This window comes from Rhinolophus hipposideros (genome assembly GCF_964194185.1).
Source record: "Rhinolophus hipposideros genome assembly, chromosome: 12".
Taxonomy (NCBI): domain Eukaryota; kingdom Metazoa; phylum Chordata; class Mammalia; order Chiroptera; family Rhinolophidae; genus Rhinolophus; species Rhinolophus hipposideros.
The window spans coordinates 7176838-7195974 of NC_138058.1; positions in this window are offsets into that span (position 1 = coordinate 7176838).

The following is a 19137-nucleotide window of genomic DNA, read 5'->3' on the forward strand; positions in this document are numbered from 1 at the left end:
TTTTGCGACACAGTTTTTTTTTTCTTTTCCTGCACTATTTGTTTTTTTACTTAATAGACTTTATTATGTCACAGTAGTTGTACATTTACAAAAATTTGAGGAGAAAATACAAAGTTCCCATGTACTCTTGCTATCTTCCCACCTTCAGTTTCCTCTTAACATTCTGCATTGATGTGGAACATTTGTTACAATTGATGAGCCAATATTGATACACTATTATTAACTAAAATCCGTAGATTACATTGGTGTGTGTGTGTGTGTGTGTGTGTGTGTGTGTGTGTGTGTGATAATTCGATGGGTTATGACAAATGTGTATAATGACACATATCCAGCATTACAGGTATCGTCTGGAAGAGTTTCACTGCCTTGAAAATCCTCTGGGCTCCGTGTATTCATTCCTACTTTCCCCAGCCCCTGGCAACCACTGATCTTTTTACTATCTCCAAAGTCTCACTTTCTGGAGGACATCATAAAGTTGGACTTATAGAGTATGTAGCTTTTTTAGATTGCCTTCTTTCACTTAGTAATATGTATTAAATATTCCTCCATGTCTCTTCATGGCTTAATACCTCAGGTCTTTTTAGCATTGAATAGTTTTCCATGGTACGTATGTGGCAGTCTTTTAATCCATTCACCTACTGAAGGACATGTTGGTTTCTTCAATTATGAATAAAGCTGCTATGAACATCTGTGTGCAGGTTTTTGGGTGGGCATTAAGATTTCATGTCCTTTGGATAAATACCAATTACTGGATTATATGGTAAGAATATGCCTTCTTTTGTAGGAAATAGCCAAACTATTTTCTAAGTGCATGTATCATTTTGCATTCTCACCCACAGTGAATGGTAGTTCCTGCTGCTTCATATTTTGTCAGTTTTTGGAGTTGTCAGTGTTTTAGATTTTAGCCATTCCAACAGGTACATAATGGAATCTCATTATTGTTTTGATTTGGAATTCTTAATGGGATATGATATTGTGTAACATCACATGCTTATTTGCTGCAGTTTTAATTATTACTAACGTACACGGATATTTTTTGAGAGGCACCAATATCAGGCTGAAAGATTCTGAAGACTCAGTCTTATTTTTTGACTAAAACTCCTTAGTCACTTCCTACAGAAAATTGTTGTTTTTAGCAACTCTGTCAAATAATCTAAGAGGTACAAGACAGTTTTTAAAAATACCAGACTCAATGGTATATCACCTGACTAAGCTTTCTGTGTATGCTTTCATACGACAAATGCAAGAGGTGCAAATAGCTGCCCATGATAATATGACGCTTACTTCTCAAAGTAATAAAGGTATTTTAATATAAATGATACCCTTTATAGGTTGGTAATTTATGTGGATAGCTTGTGAATGACCTTTATGTCCACTTGTCGACTAGCGTCCTGCTCATTTAAGTCTGAAAGGCCTAGAAAGGCTGCATTTCTTTGACCTCAGTGATGAAAGAGGTACATTCACAGAGAACTGAGAACCAGTATGCCTGGTACACAACCTAGGTGTCCCAGCTAGCTACACTGATCTCAAAATATTATAATGAGATTGTCATAGAAAAACATTCAATTGTATGAAAGTTTCATTTGGACATCTTGCCTCCCTGAGGGAAGATGTGACACATTTGAGTAGGTTTCTCTGGGAAACTGAATAATTTTATTTGCTGGAGATCTTAAGAATGAGGTTAAACTGTTCTGGCAGAGTTTAAATGCTCTCTGACTTGGATTAAAGGCAAACTAAGGTCACTTTCTGCCTTGTGATTCTTTTAAGGTAGGTTTTATATATTTGAATGTCACTCTTGTGCAGTGTATTTAAATAGAGTTAATAACTTCTTGATTATCTTAAGGATTATTCAAAAACATTAGGACAAATCAGAGTAAAAAGGGATTGGAGATCATCTTTCAATCCCATGTAATACTTGACATGGTTTATTCTTCTAGCATTGCTAAAATCTCTTATAATACTTTTGGCAGACTATTGTTTTTGTTTTTTGGTTTTTCTAAACAAATTTTACCTTCTCTTGTCAAAAATAAATTAAACCATGTTCATCTCTACATACATTTAAAAATATTAAAATTGTTGAGAGATGGTTTTATGTACTAGATTACTCTAAATACTCTAAATGTTGCATCTCTTGAATGAAAGAAGAAAAATAAATTAAATATTAAAAAAGGAAGTTATTCTCTTTTATTACAGTCAGTTTCTCTTCTATAGAAGTAATTAAATATAGCTTAAGAAACTAGAGTGTCAGGGTCAGAGATAGAGATAGTGATTTGAAAGGTCAGAAGTTAATGTTTTCTTGTAAGATAGACCTGTTAAAGGCACACTATCGAAAAGCTGTGAACTTGCGTTTTGTATTGTTGTGACTGGTGAAATGACCTAAAAAAGATATTAAGTGTGAAAACACACTACTCTGTCTCAGTAAATGAAATTTTGCTGGCACAATGGTGTTGTTAATTGGAACTAGATTTCCTCTCCCCCACCTTCCATTTTTGTCTTTGAAAAAAAAGGTCATCTGTTTCTCATTTGTTTGTCTTGTTCTTTTGTTGTTTTTGGTTTATATACCACATATCAGTATTTTAGTGGTTACCAGAGGGTAAGGGGGTGGGGGGTGGAAGATGAGGGTAAGGGGGATCAAATATATGGTGATGGAAGGAGAACTGACTCTGGGTGGTGAACACACAATGGGATTTATAGATGATGTAATACAGAATTGTACACCTGAAATCTATGTAATTTTACTAACAATTGTCACCCCAATAAATTTAAAGAAATGATCATCTGTTTTATTTCTTTCTTTATTTTTTTAAAGGATGTGATGGTGGAGGATGAGCTTTGACTGAAAAAGAGCAATAGCCATACAAATTCGATACAGTGAGAACTGTTAAGTAAATAATTTAAACTATATTTGGTAAGGTAAATTAAAAACAACAAAACAATTTAAGAAAAATGACTAGAGAAGAATTATAAATATAAACTATGTACAGGCATGTTTTCAAATTTCTCACAAATAAATAAGGTGCTTTTGCATCCAAGATCTTGAATGAAAACACACACACACACACACACACACACACACACTCAAGCACAAACACACACACACACAGAAGGAAAAAAATAAGCAAGGGACTTTTCCCCACTAGTTGGCTTCATGAATACAACTGGTCTCCTGTTCCAGTAGCTATTGCCCGCCAAATAAAACATCACTGTTCCACTAGGAAATGGCTAGCTAAACAGAAAGTGCAATGAATCTGCCACTGATGAATATACGGACTTCTCCATGAAGTCCCCTGTGTCAAAAATTGTTATAGAGGCTTTTTGTTGTTTAGGACATTCCCAGCACTGGTTGCTCAGTGTTATGTAAATGACAAATGACTAGAAGAAAACATTGGCGTAGGTAAATAAGGAAATCAGTTCCCTACTGAAAGGATCCAGACAGGTTTAACTGCCATCTGAATGCTGTGTCTTAATATCTAAAAGACCATTCCTGTGTTCTTTAGTGAATTTCGACATTATTTTATTAAGCAGCATGAGTTTGCATCGATGGATCTTAAAGGAAAGAAAAATCTAGAAACTTGGGTTAAAATACTTTTGTTTATTTTTACAATAGACCGGATTGAGTTTTATTTGCGCCTGCAAAGAAATGGTTGAGAATTTTGTCACCAGGTGAATCAACATAACAGATAGTTTACGTATTTATTTTTAATGCTGATAATTGATTCTATAAAGTATTAGTCATAGTGAAAATATTTATTACCGCACTTTCTCTTTTTGCAAAACTTGTCCATGGTCCTTTCATAAAGATTTCAAATATATATTTTAATGCAGTATATCTAATAATTTTATTTATAATTGTCAAATATTCCAAGTCAACACAAAATACTGAAAATAACAGATACATGCAACCACCACCTGTATCAAACAAATGCTAACCTAAAATGATTATTATATTTTTTAAATGGTTGAAAATGAATTTGAAGAAGAACTTCAACAAAGTTGTCATTTTTTTTTATACCCTAGTCCCAAGTCCAGGAAAGAAAGCGAAATTAAAAACATAGACACCTTTCCAATGAGAATGACATTTAACCACATACGAATGAATTACCACAAATCTTAAAATAGAATGAACTGTAATAGAGGGTGGAAAATTTCATATTAGGAATTTCTTCAGCTGACAATATCTAATATGTAGGTGAGTGACACAACTAACTTGCAAGTTTATTTTGCAAATTTAAAAGTAGGCATTTAAACAAGTTTCCCCACATCATATCTTCTATTTAGAACTCAGGAACACATTTTTTGTGGGCCAGATTTTGTATCTGTTGTTCTGATTAAGTGAATTTAAATGAGATGCTGTGAAAATCAGGGAAGTCTCTGTCTTTAAGAGATTGACAGTGGGAGAGGCCACCAGCGGTATACAGATCCCACATTGGAGAGGGAGCAATTCTCTTTTTCTTGGTCTGCTTCTGAGAAGTATTTTTAATGCATACATTTCTAAGCCATTCCAAACCACACAAGGACCTATTTTGTTGGTGTTGTTTTGGGTGATTCAAATAGACATAATCCAGCTTTTTTGCTCTTTATTATATTTGACTCCGATTGACTTAAATTTTTTACCAATATCAAGTTCACCCTCAAACACATAGTTGAGAATATTTTTTTAAAAACATGGTCACAGAATAAAGGTTTTGAATGATTGCTTTGAGCAATAGTGTATTTAGAGTACATATATATTTATATTTATACACACACACACACACACACACACAGGAAGTCGGACAATTAAGTTAGTGAACCTGTTACAATGATGTTACTAACCTTTTTTGATATCAGAGAGATTATTCATTATGAATTTGTACCAACTGGACAAACAGTTAACCAAGTTTACTATTTGGAAGTGCTGAAAAGGCTGCGTGAAAAAGTTAGATGACCTGAACTTTTCGCCAACAATTCCTGGCTCTTGCATCACAACAATGCAGCAGCTCACACGGCACTGTCTCAGGGAGTTTGTAGCCAGTAAACAAATAACTGGATTGGAACACCCTCCCTACTCACCTGATCTGGCCCCCAATGACTTCTTTCATCACCCAAAGATAAAGGAAATAGTAAAAGGAAGACATTTTGATGACATTCAGGACATCAAGGGTAATAGGACGACAGCTCTGATGGCCATTCCAGAAAAAGAGTTCCAAAATTACTTTGAAAGGTAGACTAGGTGTTGGCGTCGGTGCATAGCTTCCCAAGGGGAGTACTTCGAAGGTGACCACAGTGATATTCAGCAATGAGGTACGTAACATTTTTTCTAGGATGAGTTCGCGAACTTAATTGTCCAACCTCATATATATTCCTTTACAATGACTCATTTGAAGAGGACAACAATCAAGAACCATTTATTTATTCTTTCCTTTATTCAATGGACGTAAAGGGAAATGAAGACCGAGATGCATTCCCGAGCCCAATTCTAGTTATTTGGCTGGACAAATTAAGTGACATGAGTTCATGACAAAAAGCATTAATTCTCTAGTTGCTTACAGGTTTTCCTGCTCCATCCAAGCTGCACTCCTCCGCAGTTTTCCTCACTGTCCTTCCCATGCTGTTCTCATTCCAGCCCCTCTGCGTTGGAGTGTGCTCAGCCTGCCGAAAAGTCTTTCCAACAAACTTTCTAATTATCCAAAGCCTTCATAATCCCCCTACCAAAATCGGGTCACACTTGCTTCATAAAACCTTTCCCAGCTTCTCTGCCATCTATTTACTTCTTTATTATCTAAATTCCTTTGGGACAGATAGCTAGTCTCATCCCGCTTAGCACTGGTGGATATAGGCTCTGGAATTCTCTCTGTACATGGTGTGTTAGCCTTCTCCACTAAGGAGGTGACAAGACAGGACTCTTCCCACCGGTTTGTGTGCTCAGCGTGGTATCACTTCCCCTAGTCTTTCTTTCTCTTTCCCCATAGTGCAGACCACAAAATGGTGACTTTTAGAAAAATCTGTGGACTGATGGGCCTTAAAAAGAAAGATGGGCTATCCAGATGATATATTATAAAGTTGTACATCTGCAACTTATATAATGTTATTAATCAATATTAACCCAATAAATGTCATTTTTAATTAAAAAAAAAGGAAGATTCATGACCCTGGAGTTCTGGATAGAGTCTGCAACAGCTAAAAAAAAAATGAAACAAAAAGTTACCCAAACAAAACTGTTTAATCCCTCATAACTTAAAATTTAATATAAACTTTTATTTAAATAAATCCCCACCTAATCAAGTCATTTTTGTTTTTTTTAAGAAAATTCTACTTATGTTCTCAATTCTTATACTAGTTAACACATTGCCTCTAAGTAATTAATTTGGCAACGAAACAATATACAACTTTCACTAGTATCATAGTGAAGAAGCAGAGAGGAATTAATTGAGAAGATGCGTATTAAAAACCCATTATGCATCAAGCATTATGCTAGGATAAAATGGAGAGATGATAAGATGACACTCATAGAAAAATGAAGATTAGGGACTTAAAGAAATTTTTTTCTTTAACTCATTTACCAGCCATAAAGCTGTGGTGATATCCAGAATCAATATGCTTTAACTCTTTTTCAACCCAAGTCTCTGTGGAGCCTGACCCAGGACCACAAATCTCATTGAGCTGCTCCTTTCTCTGACCTCCTTTTTAACTTACAATCTGTACCTTCTCTTGTCCCTTACTTCTTGAAAATCAGCCCTTGTTGGCTGTTATGTGTTAAGTTTGAATTTGCAAGGTTAGCATTGCAAAGCATTAACTGCAATTCTTACGTGCCTTTCCTAAATGAACAAGTTTTGAAGGGATCAGTTATTTTTGTCACTGAATGCGTACATGGAAAAGTTAAAGAAAAACACAGTCAGATAGGAATTTTAGTCATATTGTATTGTGGCTTTAGCTGCTTTCTCTTGCAGCGAGCTCTAAATTTGGCAACCTTAAGAAGGGTGAGAATTCTTATTGGAAACACAGAAATATGAATGCTTTGTGGCAGATGAACCCCACACCTCGTAGAGTGTGGAAAGGTGGCAGGCCCACCAGGTACATCAGGCAGTGCAAAATCTGCACAACCATACCTAGGGTCCCTGATGGTGGGGTTTGTGATGGGAAAAGCTTTCACCAGGAAGACTCGGTGGTGATGATGGGTCCTATGTGTGGGCTGTGGGTGATAAAAGAAGAAACAACATTTAGATGAGTTGGAGAGAAAAGAGGTAGAGAAGGACTCAGCAAAAGCGACTCTGAGGGCAGTTCTGGTGAGACAGGAGAAAAACCAGAAAGTGTAATGGGGAAGACAAGGTCTGTACACATTATGAGGTAGTAACAGATCTGTAAATTTTACCTGATAAATTTTCAATCAGACTTCATAAACCCATATGCCAATCTTGGTAATTAATTATGCAAGTGGAGATTATCACCATTTTTCAGTGCTGTGTACAGCAAGTTTGAAATTATTCTCAATCAGAGACATGATTTTCCTAAGTCAGTATGATTAAGACTTCAACTTGAAGTTGACTTTTTTCCCCAAAATACAATAGCAATAGTCTTGTATCTATTCACCACATTCTCTTTCTCCATCTTCCTGGGGGAAAATATTGCCCCAAATGTCCATGGCTGCTTAAGGTTTAATGTGGAATCATGAAGCAGAAAAGAGCTAAGTGTTCCTTATTGGCTAACTGTGACCAATGGGATTAAGGATGGTGGGGTAAGGAGTCTCAGGGGACAAAGACTTCATACAGAGTCCTCCAATATCTAATCTGCTCTCAGAGAGCTCGACTTATTCTATAAAAGACACACAACCAATTGCAGGACAAATAACTTCAATCATCAGCATACGTCTGCAGAAGTTGGTCCATCGTGCTAGGAGTTTTCCATGTGCTTGTTCAGTTTCTCCACCCTGTTTACCCCACTCTCCCTCCTGCAAAAGTAGCATTTCTGGACTTGTACTTACGGCTCCCTTGCCGTAGGGCTCTGTGTGTTTTGTCCAGTAGGAAGGACTGGCACAAGATCAGAGGGAAGGAAGACAGTGACTTCAGGTCATCCGTCCTCTTCTGCCTCCCACTGGGCTGAATTTAACAGTTGCTGTTTTCCTCCAGTGGAGGTCATGGCTCCCCTTGTCAAGTTCAGGTGATTGCACTTCCCTTGCGCCTAAAGCCCAGCGCTGGGATTGGCTGCTTGCTATGCCAGCCCCGGAGTGCTCCAGTCTCCCTAGTATCTTTACCTTGATCCTCCCACACCGTTAAAATTAGTTCTTCCTTCAACTTTTTGCAGCTTGCCCTGTTTGTGTGATCCATCTCTTTCCTGCCAAGTGACAGCCTGTGTTACTGAATGGATCACACCCTCTGGCTCATGGTAAGATAATTGGGACTATCAACCATCCACTTTATGCTCTTTATAATTAATCATTCTAAGTCATATGAGATTCATTATCAGAAAAGTTAAATTAAATAATGTATATTTCACAAGTCACTCCCTCAATTTCATTTAATTAAGAAAAAGAACAGGTATGAGCATTATTTAAAACAAAAGAAAGAAAGAAAGAAAGAAAGAAAGAAAGAAAGAAAGAAAGAAAGAAAGAAAGAAAGAAAGAAAGAAAGAAAGAAAGAAAGAATTGATTGTCTACAAAGATTAGATTCTCTTCCTACAGTCTCCTGGATCTTTCCAACTGAATTTTGACTTAATCATTAATTTACTTCCACGGAATGTATAACTTCATTAGTGTGCACCTGCGTTTAGACTGCCTCTCTTTAAAAATATATTTAAAAATTTGAAATCTTAAATTTATACGTTTATACCTTCTACCCCAGAGTCTATTGTATTTCCTTAACATCTTTTCCCTTTTTCTTTCCTGAGTGTTGCATTTCCTATATCCATCTTTGCTTTTCCCGCCCCCATCATGACTTCTTTCACATGTATACATTTTGCAATCTGTCTCTTCTTCCCTGCTTCTGTCAGAGATATCCTGAGTCATATTTAACTTGTCTCTTTGGTTCAGTTTGGGCTCTTTGAAGAAGCACAGAAAGAAATCTCTACCTCCTGGGCTGAGGGACGGTTAAGTCACACATCCTTTTAAACTAAATTCATTTATTTTGGTTTTGTTTTTTTCCAGCGGTGTCTTAAGTTAGATATCTATCTTTTTATTTCCACACATGTAAGTACTATAATTTTAGGCTTATTTCAATTTTGAGACCAGTTGTCTGTTCTATAGACAATGATATATATTTAGGATGAGTTCATTATATGACGTTGGTTGCCTTTGACAAAGCAGCTTCCAGAGAGGAGAACCCCAGCCTTCTCTGCAGCCTGGACTCGAACCATGAAAACTTAGAGAGAGTGTTTTCATGATTATATGGGTTATTAGGATCTATATAAATTTTCACTTACAGGCTCCCATGAATTGCTCTATGTGTCAAAACCCATCTCACACAATATTATCTTGATATCTGTGGCTGCCACAATAACTGCACATGAGGTAATAGTTCCTCATGTGATAGAGAGAAATCATTTGGGGGGAATCTGATTCATTCTTATTTTTAACAGGCAGTGTGGGTTTTATTAATACACTTTGTGTTTCAGAAAGCACAAAGGAAATAGAGGATGAAATATTTTATGAAATGCAAATTTGTTTTTCTTCCTAAGGAACTAGTGAAAATTGAGCGTTATAAAAATACATAGGTAGTAACAAGTTCATACTATTTAAATACAACTGTTATAGTAAAAAGTGTTTATATTATCTGCCTATGAAAAGGATAGCAAGGACAGGCTGTTTTAGTAGAGTATTATTTTAAGCGAGACTCTAAGATTTCGGAAACTTGATTTGCTCTTTCAGTAAATTAAAATGCCATTTATCATTATCATCAACATCAAATAACTTTTCACAAGCACCATACATGCCGGCTCTCTGCTGGGAATCTTCTAAAGCAAGGTCAAGGGAAATGACACCTCCCTTCAGGAGCTCAGAGTAGATGCTAACGATGTGGACAAATATCCACAATGCACTGGGGAGTGTCTTCCGGAGGCTAGTCATTTTGCCTAAAGATACTGAAGTAAGCCTGCACTCTCGGAGATTTGCATACTCACAGGAATACATCAGGAGTTAGTGCAAGGGGTGGCAAAATATTTGTTTAGAAACATAAAAAGTTTCACATGACATTATATTGGTATCAATTGTCATACCATTTTGGAAGGCAATTTGGTGCCACTTATTACAACGAAAATTTACGTATTTTAACTCAGTAGTCCCAATTTTAATTTAATTTAATTTTTATCCTACAGATATACTCACACAGAAGCATCTATTCACTGCAACATTGTTTGTAAAAAAGAAAAGTTAAGCAGGACCTAATATTCATCACTAGGGTCTTGAATATATTACGCTGTGCCTATACAGTGGAATACCACACAGCTTTAAAAAATGAGGAAAATCTTTGTGCACACATACAAAACATTTAGAGTGAAAAATAAGCAATATGCAGATTATGCAGAATATACTGCTTTTTTATGGAAAAGATAAATGTGTTTATATATATTTATATACTCATATTGTAGCTGGAGGGTGGTGATGGTCTTCACCGAATATCATTTACACTTTTACATTTGTTCTAACTCATGTGAAAACATTATATAGTAAGACAAGTTTTAAAATTTAAAATGGCACTATTAGAGGAAAAAAGAGATTATATAGGTCTGAATATGCATTTCTCTAACTTAATGTTTTGTTGTTGTTGTTGGTGGTGGTGTTATAGTTTTCTTACAGAGTGAAATGTTCACAATGTCAGCCACCAAATTTTGCTAGAGTTATGTCCTTTCCCTGACACTTCCCCTGCAAATTGTTTACTTCTCTTACGCCAGCAAACTTCTTCCTATAAAAATTGATACAGATGACTTCAATGGGACCCCCTTTTGAGTCTATTTCTCTTGTCAGTCTGTAACACCTCTCTGATGAACAAGTTCCCTAAAAATACTACCAGCTTGATCAAGCAGCGCATCTTTTATTTACTCTGTGGTATTTTCTCAATTAATAATCCACCAGTAAATAAATAGCAAACATCCGCCATATGCATATATGGCACATATATGTGTTCAGCACACACACATTAAATAAATTTCAAAGAGGACCTTTTTAATTCTAAGATTTTGTAGAATAATCAGTGATGATCACCTTACCTATTAAGTGTGTATAAGCTTCACCAACACAGGTAATGTGTTTTCTACTTTGGCATACAATCTGTTTTTTTATGCTGTTTGTATATGGCAGACCTCCATGTCTTTGCATTCTTTACTCAGTGATCCTTGAAGAAGCCAGTGTGGCCCAGTTGTGCCAACACAAGTACAAGAATTGTTTCATGGTTTAGTTATACTTTCTATTTTTTGTTTCCAATTACTTTCTTAATTACATCCTAAATTTTGGGATTATTTTTGAGAGATAAAGGGTGGGTTGAATAGAATGGGCTTAAATAATAGTCTAAGATCGTTGCTGGAAGGTCAGAGAGGAAGGAAAACTTAGCAAATGACTGGAAGCTGAGTTTGGCTGATTCCCCTGCCACCTTCGGAGGCTCTGCTTTGTCCTTGCTTAAACTAAAGTTCATCAGTCAGTTTTCTATGCATTCCTGGGGTTTCACCGTTATCATTTTAGCATTTCGCCACCTGGAGCATCTTATCAGTGACAGCAACTTGGATATGTCACTATATACTCATCATTCCAGTTTCAAAAAAAGAATTTTGGTTAGAGAACTTATCTTTTGAGAAGTTCTATTTTACAATTTCTCAGAGTGAAAACAACCAATTCATTTTTATCTGTCTTTTTAAAATGTTAAACATCACTTCTATTCTTTGATTACTTTTTCTGAGCTGGTTAGTTATCTACAACCAAGCATTACTCTGACACCAAACTACCTCTGTTTTGAATATTTATCTCACACAGAAATTTTGCAGGACCTTTTTTAATCTCACTGCATTAGGGCCACCATCTGTCTCTTGTTTATTTGCTTATTTATAAACACCTCCGGCCCTCATCAAAGAGCTCCAGTAAGATTAGAACATAAGATCCCCAAGGGAAAGGATTCATCTCCAGGAGTTATGACAGAGCCTGGCACAGAACACACTTCAATAAATATTTGTTGAATGGCTAAATATTTGTTGAATGAATTAATCAGACATGATTCTTCTGTATTGAAAGCATGCTCCATATCACATCATTAATCACTCTAGATTTTATCTTATTTGGGCTGGAATTATTGAGGAAGCTTGGTCTCCAAAAAGTATTTGAAAGGGTGGGTCCTGGCAGCCTATATTACTTTCCTAATGGTTGCTGTAACAAATTGCCACAAACTGGGATGCTTACAACAACAGACATTTATTCTGTCTAGTTCTGGAGGCTAGAAATCTGAAATCAAGGTGTCATCAGGACTCTACTCTGTCTAGAGTCTCTAGGGAAGAATCCCACCTTGTCTCTTCCACCTTCTGGTGGCTGTCAGCCATCCGTGCCTTCCTTTGCTTGGAACCACATCACTTCCGTCTCTGATTAGTCTTTATATCAGTTTCTCCTCTCTGTGTCTTCATCTCTCCTGTCAGGACATGTCATTGGATTTAGGCCCACATGGGTAATCCAGGATGACTTCATCTCAAGATCCTAAACTTAATTATATCTGCAAACACCCTTTTTCCAAATAAGGTCATATTCACAGATTCCAGAGATTTGGACATGTAATATTCCACCTACACAAGGGTTAGTTGGGAATAACACTCATGCTCAGGTCAGCTACAATGAGAGTATGGAAATTATCTATGAACCAGTGAGTTCATTTTTTGATAAAGCTACAGAAGGGTCTCTAGCAAGCTGCAGGTTTGGGACTGCCTCCACCAACTGCAGAGGCATAGGAATCCCCTTTTCAAAAAGTTGCTATGCAAAAATTGCACCACGCTGTTTGCCTTACATTTCCTTCTCATGCCCCTCTCATTTTAACAAAAATGAAAATGGGTAATTTGATGAAAGATGTAATCTGACATGGAGAGATGCTGGAAGTTCACTGGGTCTTATTCATTGAAGCAGGAAGAAAAGACAAGTAGCTTCAGTAGAAAAGGAAGGTATCAGTAAGAGTGAAGTGAGTCAGTGTATTAGGGGCAGGAGGGCATGGACTTGGATAGGTGTGGAGTGATTTTGAATTACCAATCAATCAAATCATAGGCAGAGCAGAATCAAATAAGATTCCTCTAAGCTCTCACACCTCCACCCTGAAGTACATTGAAGTGGCATCTTCGGGCTCTAATGAGTGTTATGGGTAAGTGATGGGAAGAATTCACTGTAGAAGATTAAGAAGATGAGAGTTACGTTGGGAAGAGTTATCACCTTTGCCAAGGTGGCAGTGGAAAGTGTGTCGGCCTAATTTTACATGTATAGGACCAGTATTTTTTAATGCATTAATTAAAAAAGTAAATAAAAGCAAACACCATATGAATGTTGGCTCTCTGTTGGGCATGGGCCACACTAGATATTTAGCTCCTGCACAGAAGTTGGCCTGGGGCATCCTGAGTTACCAGTTCTGAACCACGTGCCATGCTATTGAACTTCCTGCCTTCCACGAGACATAACCTAGGGGAGAGTATGTTGGAGGACAAGCTTATTAGTCATATACAGTGTGCATTGGAATGACAGAAAAAGTTGTGATTTTGCTCCAGGGAGCTGGGAGGACAGCCTGTTCTGAAGATGGTTCTTGGAAACCCCATTGCTCCCAACACAGGCACACAGACCTAGCCATAGCTTCTGTGGAGATTTGAAAAGTTCAACTCCCGCATGCTCCAGTTCACTTAGCAGGTGTTTCCCATTCTTCTTGAAGTTTTATATGCTAGGACAATGCAGTGATCTTTGCTTATGTCCAGTTCCCCACAGTCAGCGTGAGACATCTATCTAGGCACCAGGAAGCACACATGTGAAAGGGTACATGTAAGGATAACGGGCACTAGAGTGACCACACCCACGAGTTAGTCCTGGGTCCTTAGCTTCCAGACAGACCTTTGCTCTGTGAGTTCCCACTGTGAATCTGACTGATAGTGTCTCTGGTTAGTAGTGTCTGCTGGTTAGTAGTTTCTGGACCATTTAGCACTTGGAGATAACTATCGACGGACACCCCAGTGATTGACATGTGGTAATTCCAAGTGACCATTAGATTTGACACTAATCCTTACCTCTTAGCCCAGAGACCAAGAACCAAACCATCTGAGGCCAGTGGATTTCTTTCCAGTAAGAAGTGTTTCTTTCCTCTCAGCCTTTGAATCCATTGAAGAGGCAGCTCCATGGAGGAAGCTGGCAGTCTATTACCCGAACTCCACATGCAGTTGGGTGAATGCATAAAGAGTTTCAGTCTCTGAGGCTGTTAAATTTGGCATTTTACACAAGTCCTAAATTTTCTACATTAATAAACAAATATTTTAGCCTATTTATATTTTGCACCCAAACTTGAAGCACATCACTGGCAAAAAATACCTAAATACTTTTGAAGACCTTCCCCTCCTGCAATCAGTCAATGGAAATCTTTGTAGCTTGTTCAGTGTGGTCAGGATGTCCTGGCCATGGCAGGCCTTGGGGTACGCTTGGAAAAGCTTCCATGAGTGGAAGGTGCGCCCTCCTGCATGGCGTCCAAGGCCAGAGCCACGCTCTACCTTAGTTCTGATTCATATGCTGAAGCCTTAACCCCTGATGTGACTGTCTTTGGAGATAAGACATTTATAGAGAAATTTAAGGTTAAATGAGGTAATAAAAGTTGTGCTTTTAATCCTATAAGATTGGTGTCCCTCTAAGAGGCGAAAAGTAAGTTAATCCATATGATATTGTCCATCTTTGATCATTTTTGACTTATAATAAAGTCAATTTCTTAGGGTTCAAACGGCTACCTTTCAAAACAAGGCTTTTATATTGTATTTATAGTTACATCAGGTGTTTGTCTAATTCGCCTCTGATGTGTACAATTTTCAAATAAATATAATTCTTTACACATATTTTCTTACTGCAAAAATTGTACTTAATCAAGGAAGCTGAGACCAGAAGGAGTTAAGACTTGAGATCCTAGAGAGTGACTAGTATGAGTGGGAAGGTCTCCGATGAGCTGTCAGACTCTAATTTATTGAACTTCCTCAGACTCAGTTTTCACATCTGTAAAATGGTGGGAAACAACATCTAATTCTGCTGTGAGACATTTATGAGAGACTGACTAGAAAGCTTTTAGCAGAGTCACTCACCTACAGGAAGCATACACTAAATGTTTCCTTTTACTCTCAATGTTTTCTTCTCACTCCTCCTCCTCTTTCCCTCTCCTCTCCATCTTTTTCTTATTACCAGTGGAGCAGCATTAATAATAAACATAGTGAACAAAAGGAAACATTGCCAGACCAGATGCCTATGCACATATATCCATATATGTTGCTGCCATCAAGGTGCACAACATTCCATGTTGTGCTCTGTAAATAATTGAATATTGCAATTCATATATAAGGTATATGTAACATACTTCTAGATCAGAGGTCAGAAAACTGTGGTCCATGGACCAAATCCAGCCCTCTGCCAATTTTTGGAACACAAACTCTTATAGACTGAATTATGTCCCTCCAAATTCATATGTTGAAGCTTTAACCCCCTACATGACTGCATTTAGAGACAGGGCATTTATAGATAAATTTAAGGTTAAATGAGGTCATAAATGTGGGGCCATTAATCCAATTAGCCTGGTGTCCTTATAGGTAAAGGAAGAGACACCACAGATCTCTCTCTCCACACACCCATCCAAGAGGAAAGGCTGTGTGAGGACACAGCCCGGTGGCGGCCATCTGCAAGCTGAAGCGAAAGGTCCCAGAAGGAGCCATCCCGGCTGATACCTTAATCTTGGAAGTCCAGATTCCAGAACTATGAGAAATAAAATTCTGTTGTCTAAGCCCCCCAGTTTGTGGTATTTTGTTTGGCAGTTCTAAAAGACTAATACAACAGCTATGCCCATTCATTTATGTATTGTTTATGGCCCCTTTCTTGAGAACTTATGGCCCTCAGAGCCGAAAATATTTACTATCTGGTCCTTTATACAGAAAGATTACCAACTACTGTTCTATATAAAATTTATCATTTTCATGATGGCATAGTATCTGTTGATGAACTTGTAGACGTGTCACATTTGTGGTTTTGACAGACACCACAATGACAGGTTTGAGATCATGCCATTATTTTCTCTTGCTTAATTCTATTTTTTCCTTAGAATAAATTCCAAGTCATGGTATGACCTGCCCAAAAGGTATGAACTCTCTTATTACTTTCTATATTATCATTTTTCTTTTAAAAATTATTATTCCTATGTACCCACTAGCAGTATATGGATGAGTGAATCTTAACAGTCCTACTTCCTCAACAATGCACATTGATTTTTGCTCTAATTTGCACATGAAAAATATCTTTACTCTCTATACAAATCAGCAACCTAAAACCTTCTATGCACTCATAGGTGAGGCCACACATGCCCTATAAATCGCTCCATTAATTTGCTATAATTGTTGCTTCAAGGGATCATTTTTGAATTCACGTTTTGTTCTCTCCACTGATTCTCTCTTATGCTCCCTTGTCTCACTTGGATTTTGGTTCTCTTTCTCTGGACCTGGATTTGACAGTCTGCCCTGTTTTCCTGAAGCATGGCTCAGTAAGTTCTATTGTTTTTACATGTTCCATGCCTCAACCTCACAGACTAGCTGCATCCACTCTGACACCAAAACCATGCTTCTGAAATCCCTCGCAAAGCTCTTCCCTTTTGCTCTAGTGAGAAACCTGAGTCAACTCTGCCGTTACTACTTTAGGGATGTAGAGCCTGTTCTTGAATTGTATACCATATACTAACAGTATTTCCTACTCTTTGACATTTTCATTGCTGACAATATCCATGAACATTTTCAGTGCTTTTGCATTATTCTTTTTCTCTGGAATTATCTTAATTTAAGGATAGGTTCTTCTGCATTTCCTTCTCAAGTTGGTCCTCACAGCAGATGGAGAAATTTAAGCATTTACTCATTTAACAAATGTTTATTGTGTGTCTGTTATATGTCAGGCATTCTTCTAGTCATTGGGGATTCACAATGATAAACCAGATATCTGGAGAAGACAGATAATAACAAGATTAACCAATAAAGTATGTGAAATATTTGATGGTGATTAAACCAAAGACAATAGCAGGGGAAGAGGATCCAGAGTGCTGAGGTTGCATTCTGTAACGTGACAGAGAATTGTTAAAGAATCCCTCACAGAGAACCTAAGGAAGACAGAATGAACCAGATAGATACTTTGGGAAAGGTGATTCTAGGCAGAGGAAACCAAAGGTGATAAATCCCAGGCAGAAGGAAGGTCATCCCTGGAATGTTGGAGAAAAGTGTTTGCAGGCCAGTGTGACTGGAGTAGAGGATAAATGGGGAAAGTAGAAGAAGGTGAGGTCAGACAGGTAATGGGGACCAGACTTAGGTCATGGTAAGGACTTTGACTTTGAATGGAGGAAGATTAAATATAATGGGAGGTGGTAAATAAAGTGAATTTTCTGACAAGTTTTTTCAGAATCATTTGGGGCACTGCAGTCACATAGATGAGTTGAGGTGGGAAGAATTGGTCAGATTCTGGGTACTCTACAAGCAGAGCTTAAAGGATTCACTGACAACCCAGTTGAGTTGTGGGGTTAAAATAAAATGGAGTCAACTTTTTAGGAATGTACAGATAGAAAGGTGGTCTTGCCACTGATAGAGGACAAAGAGGTTGATAGAAGTAAAATGGGGGTTCAGTTTGGAACATGTTAAGTTTGACAGGTCTATTAGAAATGGAAGTTGGAAAGCCTGGTAGATAATTGGATATATGTATCTGGAGTTTAGAGGAGAGGTCTGAGTTAGATACGTAATGTAGCAGTAAATGCAGACAGAAAGAGGAAAATACTCCAACTTTAAAGGTTAGAGAACTGATGAAGAACCAGGGAAGAAAAGTCATAATAAGCAGGCAGTGAGATGAGAGCTAAACAAGGAGAGAGCCATGTTCTGGAAGACAAGTCAAGATATTTTAAGGTGGGGTAATTAACAGCATTAGCTAGTTCCAGTAGGTCAAGTTCATTGAGGATTGAGGAAGAACAGTTTAATTTTTTTAATGTAGAGGTCAGCAGTGATCTTGATGAAAACAGTTTTTTGGGTACTGGCGCAAACACCTACTTGGAGCAAATTCAAGAGAAAATGGGTAGAGAGAAGCTAGAGACATCAATATACACAAGTGCTTTCAGGAACTTTGCTTCAAAAACATAATAGTCACTTGACAGAACAATAAAATCACAGTCAGCCATTGGCAATATGTAGACATTATTGTGGCAGAGACAAGGCTATGTGTTCACAAAACTCCATGTCTTTTCACTACCTTGAGATTAACTTCTCAGGCTCATTAGGAATGACTGGATTCCAGTCCATGAAATTGGATGGAAATGCTATATTCCATTGCTAAGCCTCAACTTTAAAAATATTTTCTACTCTACCCTCCAGCTCTTTTCCCTTCACTCATGCATTGGATCTGGGGAAGACTCAGAAATCCTAGAGATGGAGCAGTCATAAGTGTCTACAAGGAGCAGAGAGCCCTGTTATCAACCCACTTTGGATTATATAATATTAAACATATGTCAGTAGGGTGTAGGGCTATCTTTCATAGCTATTAGTTTATTGTGACTAACCAACCTTGAATTCAGCCATCTCAGTGAACGGACTATATACAACCTCCACTTAGGATTGATATTTCCTAATCCATTTAGTGTTATGGTAAGATTTTAATGCTGTGGCACAATGCCTAAAATTTACATACATTAACTAATAAGTCACAGCTAGCAATGTAAAGATCTAGAAATTGGTAGTTTTTGACATGTTCTTGAATTTTGAAATTTCTTACCCTATGTGGTTGATTAGCTAAATTTCTTGATGGAAAACATGTGAAGGCTCCTTCATTGTCCACTGCCTGAGGTCTATACGTTTTGGAATGGCATTTAAGGTCTTCTATAAACTGAATATTGAGAATTGGTTTACTATGTTGAATTTTAAAATGTGAAACTACCCACCCCCACTACCCAATAAAAACTATAAAGTCTCAAATAG